Below are 7,328 nucleotides of genomic sequence, written 5' to 3' on the forward strand. Positions count from 1 at the left end.
CACATGGGGATTTGGGTCTTCCACGCTTCAGTGTTGAAGCTGTTGGTGCACAATACTAGAGCCATCCACACACTGGAAGATGACTCTTAGCTGAGCTCTTGCTCCAGTGCTCTGCTCCTTGCTCACCTGGATGATAACATGCAATAGTGGAGTTTCCCTTGCATCTAACAACTGAATGTCTCGTAATTGGTTTTATTTGGGGGCCAAAGGGGGGTTAGATCCAGAAGGTGCAATTGATTCAATAACCAAACCCACTTTCCACCTTCATCAGAACGGAGCTGGACAGAGGATTTAGCAACACACTAGTTTTCTTCATCCTCCACCAAACCCATATACCATGCAATGCACAGGGTGGACAACATATGCAACAATTGAAGCAGTTCAGAAAGGATCAGCCACTGTCACTTGCTGAAAGAGCAGCTTGATATTTTTTAGTATTCAGTAGGGTTTTAGTGCTTTTCAAATGTTGCTGTGTATGTTACACCCACACCTGTCTCATTCTGTTACATTTCAGTTTTTCTGACTTTTTACAGGAAAATCAGACAGGAAATAGTGCTGCTTCTGTCAACCTTTTGCTGGTAAGCTCCTCTTTAGCATCCCACAATAGGCTTTACTTCATCTCATTTAACAGCATGAGCCTAAGAGACAAGTTATCAGTTTTCCAAGCAGTACGGCTCCCTTAATGCAGCTTGCCCAGCCATTCCCAAAGGCAGGATCAATATTGCTATATTGAAAAGAATGGTTTTGATGCTCACATAAGAAAAAAGTAATGTCTGTGGCTTTTGTGCACGGTGTAAGCAGATCTATTGCAGCGAGATATTACACTGGCTTCCCCTGACAACTTTGCCAATATCTTTGAAATCGTGTAACAAGCTCTGTTCTGGACCCTTTCAGCATGACTGAAGAGCTACTTATGCACTGTATTTAATATGTGTTTCAATGTAAAGTACATTATAAATCTTGATGACAAGAGCTTCCAGGGCTTCTCTCCCTTCAGGTGGGAGGTGGCTGTGTTGGCTGTAAATCCACAGGCTTATTGTGACTGCTTTTCTGTGTCCCCATGTTACTGTTGAGTGGAATAGTTTCAACTAAATATGTAGAATGTACCTTCCATCACTTCCCTTCCAGCCTGGCAGTGCTATAGGAGGATTTTTAAGGCAACATATGGGCAGCCTGCTGGATGAGTGGTTTGTCTGTTAGGCTACAATAAAAAAAAGTGGCAACCATAGTCTTTCCAGGACTAACGCCATAATAAGAAAGGACTGTTTTATGCTCTGTTATCAGCATACGATCTGGGGTGAAGTCAGTGAGAAAATAATCATTGTCCTGCAACATTGACTAGGCATTAAAGCACTGAATGGCAACAGTAAGTGAGCATCTTCGACTACCAAACTCTCTCTGTTCCCTACAGACAGAGCTCCAAACTGCCCTGTAGGATCTGCGCTTCTGTAAATCACAGAGTATAAGCCACAGCACGGCAGCCCTGCAGGATCTGCGCTTCTGTAAATCACAGAGTATAAGCCACAGCACGGCAGCACTATGCTAGTCCCTTTGAGCATAGCTTTTTTTTGCTGTATTCTCTACTGTCGTAATACATTCTGCAGCACAGTTGTGGCCTGTGTAGTCCCTGCAAAATTAGTTTGTAGATTTCCCAGTATTACAGAGTAGTGTATTGGATTTGTGTGCCCAGGTTTTGATAGTGAGGGGGCTAAAAGGGTGGCTTCTGTGAGAAGCTACTGGAAGGTCCCCCCCATGCCTGATGGAGCCAATACCAGCTGGCTCCAAGACAAACCTGCCACTGGCCAAGGCTAAGCCCATCAGTGATGGTAATGGCACCTCTGGAACAATGTACTTGAGAAGAGCCGAAAACCAGCATCAACTGCAGCCAGAGACAGGAGTGAGAATATGTCAGAGAAAAGTCTGCAGACATCATCAATTTTTTATTCCAATCATCATTTAATTGCCAAATATGTGTTTCTCTAAACAGACTAATTTAAAAAAAAGCTGCAGAAATCAGTATTATAACTGAGATTATAATCACTTCAAATCCTAGCTGACTTTTTCATAATGTCACATCATTTTGCCAAAGTTCCCTTAGTGAAACATGAATTACAAAAGAAAAGCAGAAGAAGCTTTTTTCTTTTGATAAAATGGAACAGAAATTATGCAATCTACAAAAAAAGCTGATGCTTTGGTTTTCAGTCCAAGGTTAACAACAGCAATATGAGACTATTCCTACCAAAAGGTGTTAGAGGACTTTCCACTGATCAAGGAGTATATAGAATTTCACTGGACATGAAGCCAATGTATCATTACATAAAGATATTTCTTTCCCCATTTCTCAGCCTGCATGGCTTACCTTGATTTGACTTCCCATAATTTAAATAACATTTCATATCTTCAAAGCACTGTACATGCATTAACTAATTTCACTCATTAAAATTTGTCACTGCTGTCTAATGATAAATTCCCAAATGCAGTGGATTTGAAAACTTTCTGTTAAGCATGCCTTGATAAGCCTCTTCAAGCATATAGTTGTAAAGTGTCTTTTGATGTTGTTAGATCTGTAACCCTTTGCTGGTTACATGCTTCCAGCTAATAAGGAGTTACAATGATTACTGAGCTTCTGCTCCAGAAAGGAGGCAGGAATTTCCTTTTCTTGGGGGAATTTCAATAACCCAAGCAGGCATTACTTAATTTCATGTTTCAAAGTCTACATGACAGCTTTGTCACAAAGATGTACAAGCTGCCTGATAGATGAGTTTGGGGCCATATTTCTAGCGCTGCATGATAAACTTTTTGTTCTAACCTGAATGCACAAATGGTGACACCTGGCATGTATTTACTCATTAGGTCAAGATATTAATGTCCTTTGCAGCAGCAATGCTCTACATGGCCTGCAGATGTTATCACAGATTGGCTCCACATAACCTTTGTATTTGTATTAGAGGTGCTCCAGCCATCTGGAGCACCTCTCCTCTCAAGACAAGCTATGAGAGTTGGAGTTGTTCATCCTGCAGAGCAAAAGATGCCAGGGAGACCTTATAGCAGCCTTCCAATATCTAAAAGGGCTACAAGAGAGCTTCTACAAGGGCAGCTTCCATAAGGCAAGGGAGAATGGGTTTAAAATGAACGAGAGTAGATCTAAATTAGATATAAGGAAGAAATTCTTTACTGTGAGGGTGGCAAGGCACTGGAACAGCTTGCCCAGAGAAGCTATGGATGCCCCATCCCTGGAAGAGTTCCAGGCCAGGTTGGATGGGGCTTTTAGCATGGATGGTCTAGTGGAAACTGCTCCTGCCCAAGGCAGGAGCCATTGAGATAGATGGTCCTTCAGGTCCCTTCCGATTCAAATTATTATGTGATTCTATATCACTGCTGGGATCACTTCTACATTTTGCCACTTTTCAGAGGCAGGTCTGAATGCTTCAGTCCAAGGGCAAATAAAACTAGTGAGTGACTACAAGGAGGGGGTATTAGGACTCTGTGTCCTGAATGGCTCAAGGCCATAGGTCCGTCTGGATGTTGCCTAAATTAGTTCTGGAGAACAAGATATTCCAAATACTGCAAAAAAGGGAGATAATAACCTCTTTGCCAAAGGAAATCAGTGGAGACAGCAGGCCATGTGTCTTACTTCTTTTCATCTTCCCCAGTTTATCTAAATTGTCTTTTTAAAAAGACAATTTAGATAAAACCATCTGTCTGAGAGATCCACGAATAGAAAAAGGGTGCACAGAAATGACCACAGAGAAAGTCTTGAAGGGTTCTGACAGTGTTTCAAATCTTGACATTTCCTGTCCTGAAGAGCATTAGATGGTTCATTAGATGTACAGGTCTCTCCAGTAATATCGAGGCTGCTTTGCTTTTCCTTCTGACATACCAGGCTGCAAACACTAAAAGTGTAAATCCCTCTTCTGAGCAGTAACACCCATTAAGCATTGATAATACAATCTGCGCTGCAGAAACCTGACAGAGTGATAGGCTATGTAATCATTAGTTGTAAACAATAATGTGCGTAATAACAGTGAATCATCAGACACAGAACAGAGCACTATTTAGTTCTAAAGATGAATTAGGACAATTTGCTTTGTGCATTAAATGAATTTCCCTGCAGTACTTCAAACTGCTTTGTTTTCATACCTTCAGCTGCATCTGCTCCTCCTGAGAGTTGCTGTAGTCACTTTACTGAGCTCCTGTTTTATAAACAGAGAAGTCATCTCTCTTACCCTGCCCTTACCAGCTTGTCTCAGCATATGCTGCTAGCTTTCACAGTTGACAGACACTCTGACAACTGGCAGTCTGTCTGTCAAGAAGATCCTAAAAGATGAAAGTGTTGAGTAGAAAGTTCAGTTCAGGATCATCTCCATGACTTTAGAAGAATGTTTGCAGCAGAATATTATAGCAGAATACTGATAAAATCATCAACTTTGCTTTCCTGTGAACATGAAATCTACTTTAAAGGGGTAATATTTCCTTTATGAAATGCTTAAATACAAAAAATTGTGTATTTTAAAAGTCAATTTCTGCCTCCCTTTCTCTGGGCCAAGTACAGTCCTCACAAAAGACAAATAACCAGCTCTCACTGCGCTGTGAGAAGTAGGCGCTCTGCCTCAAGGTGACCCTCCCAGATTTAACTCCCTCTCCCTCCTTTCCCAGTTTGGACACTTCGCCAGGTTGCTGTCACCTTCTTCTTGATTCTTCTCACCTTTCAGAACATCGTCTACTTTCCTTCTGCCTGGCTTATGTCAGGTGAGGAGCTGATCCAACGCCGTCACAGCAGGCAGCTGGCGCTGGGCCGAGCGATATTGTCCCTTTGCTGCTGGCAGCCGAGAGCAGCCGGAGAGGAGGCAGTGACCTGCCTTGCAGCGCTGGCAGCAGGGGAGGGCTGCCAGTGGCAGGGCTGGGATGGTGCCAGGACCCTTGCTGGGACAGCGCTGGCTCTGCATTGTGAGACCTCTGCAGGAATACAGCAACTTTGCCATTTCCCCGACAAGCACTTAGATTTTATCCTCCCAAGTGTAGTCCTTGAGTTTAGGAGCCGATGAAGCAGCTTTCTGCTGCTGTCAGTGCTTCTAATTACCAGCTGTAATAAGGCTTTATCCTGATTCCTTCTCCTTGACTTCTAAAATGATCTTTTGACCTCCTGGATCAGTGGGCTTTCCTTTCGGATAAGCCAGCAGCAAGAGCAAATCTACGGCACCTGTTTGAATATGAAACACACTGGTTTACAGGCAAATACAAACGCAGAATGTTGTGCAAAATGTTAACCCCAGAGAAACTAAGATTTAATAAAAATAGATTATGGGAATATTATGCAATCCTCTCCCTCATCTGTGGTTTATTTAAATTAATCATTTCAGGGAAATTTTGATCAAGAAGAAATATCTTTAAATACCCTCTTTTTTCTGAGTACAGATTTGCTTAAATAGACCATTTGTCTTTGATAGTCATCTGAAGGACTTCTGATACAGTCACCTTGCAAATCTGCAAACTGACAATGCTACAGAACTTGTCCCAAGCTGTAGTGCATGGATCTTTAGATGACAGTCTAACTCATCCCTTTAGACTCTGTGCAGTAAGATTTTCAGAATTTTTCAGTGAGTTTTCATCTTTCTTTCTCAGTGAGTTGATTCACCGACTCACACCATTTACTTCAATTTTTTATAAGATAAATCTGAAGGATAATTTAAATTAGCGCAAACCCTCCAAGATACGCCAATCAATTCCAAATGCCATCTGTCACAGTACACTCAAAGTGGAGGAGACAAGAAAGCACCCACTGGTTCAGTTCCTCCACACTCATCGGCAGGTGCCCGACTGTCTGTCAGCAGCCCTGTGTTTTCCTGCTTTCTGAAGCTTAATAGGACAGCCAGTTGTCCTGATTAATTCTGGGACCCAAAGCAGACTTTGTAAAAATTACATCCAAATCTAAGATTACACTTTCTCTTTTCAGAGCAGTCAGAGCAGCAAAAAATCTCTTAATTTTCCTTACCAAATTTAGAGGGTAATTATCTTCTTATCTCTCCGTTCTTTACAATTAAACACATAAATATATCTGCCTTGCAGTTGGTATGTACACAGCTCCTTTTTCAACCTCAGAGAATCTAAACTTCTCATTTTGCTGCAAGGGTGAGGTCTGCTCCCCAGAGTATCATTTACCTTTCTGCTTTTATGTTTCCAAAACAAAAGTGCTCCAGAAGAATCGTTTGTGGTTTTCTGTCTCCATGTTTATTTTAGGTTTGCTGGGACAAGTAAGGAGGGTAACTAGCTTTTTTGGTGGGTGAAAGTGGTGCACATATATAACAATAATTGTTTAAATACTGACGTGCTTTGCTTTACCTCCATTCTCTGATCTGTACAGGCACTATCTGTAGCCTGGACACTTGTGCCATCACCAGTACCAAACACACAAGGAGCAGATTACTTGGCAGAGATGGATCATATCTCAGCTTATTGCTTCCTGTCTGTAAACCAGACTGCATTCAGGGGGCTACTCCACAGAAGCTTTTCTACTTTATCCACAGCTGTTATCTGCAGACACAGTAACACTAACACTGCAGCTAGTTCTTCAGCAAGAGAAACTTTTCTTAGATTTTCCAAATCCTTTCCCCAGGATGTCTCTGGTCTCTAAGTGGACACCACCAGCAAGGCATTTTTCTGCTGTTCCCTGACTATTATTAAAGGACAAACAGCATATGAAACTCTTGTCATTTTTATCCCCAATTTTCCCCAGCCAGCTCTCTTCATTCAGTCAAGTGATCTATGAATTTATTATCTTCATTCCCTTATGAAATTAGGAAGTTCAAAATCCTTTCCATCTTCTCTGAAGCTTTGATGTGTGCTAATGATAAAAGCAGCATTCAGGTTACTGGGATTTTGGCAACAGCTGAGAGCACTGAAATGTCCTTTCTTTGCCTGGGAGGGTTGCTTGGAGTGGGTGAGTTGCTTGATCTCTTTTTTCCCACAGGACCTTTAATCTCAGTGCTGGGAGGTTATGTCCTATGCCTCTGAAGGCAGGCACAGAGAATAAAACTGTCTTCTTCCAAAGCCTTATCTATTTGCTAGAAAAAAAACTATCACTGCAGTCTCAACAGCTAAAGTCAGAGCTTCACTGTGCAAGGGGAGGAGGAAGAACTAGGTATTGTCCTAAATAGTTGGGCAAACAAATAAAACAAAGGAATGGTTGAGGAAAGGCTTATTAGATTCTAAAGAGTCTGACCATCCCTTCTTCTGAGTTTTTATGGATATTTTGTGCCTGTTGTCAACCAGATACTGTTTTCAAATATAAATATAAAACGCAGTTATGCTGGAAATCAGGACAGCTACAG

Source organism: Onychostruthus taczanowskii, unplaced genomic scaffold, assembly GCF_017590055.1.
Source record: "Onychostruthus taczanowskii isolate IOZ18803 unplaced genomic scaffold, ASM1759005v1 scaffold71, whole genome shotgun sequence".
NCBI lineage: Eukaryota > Metazoa > Chordata > Aves > Passeriformes > Passeridae > Onychostruthus > Onychostruthus taczanowskii.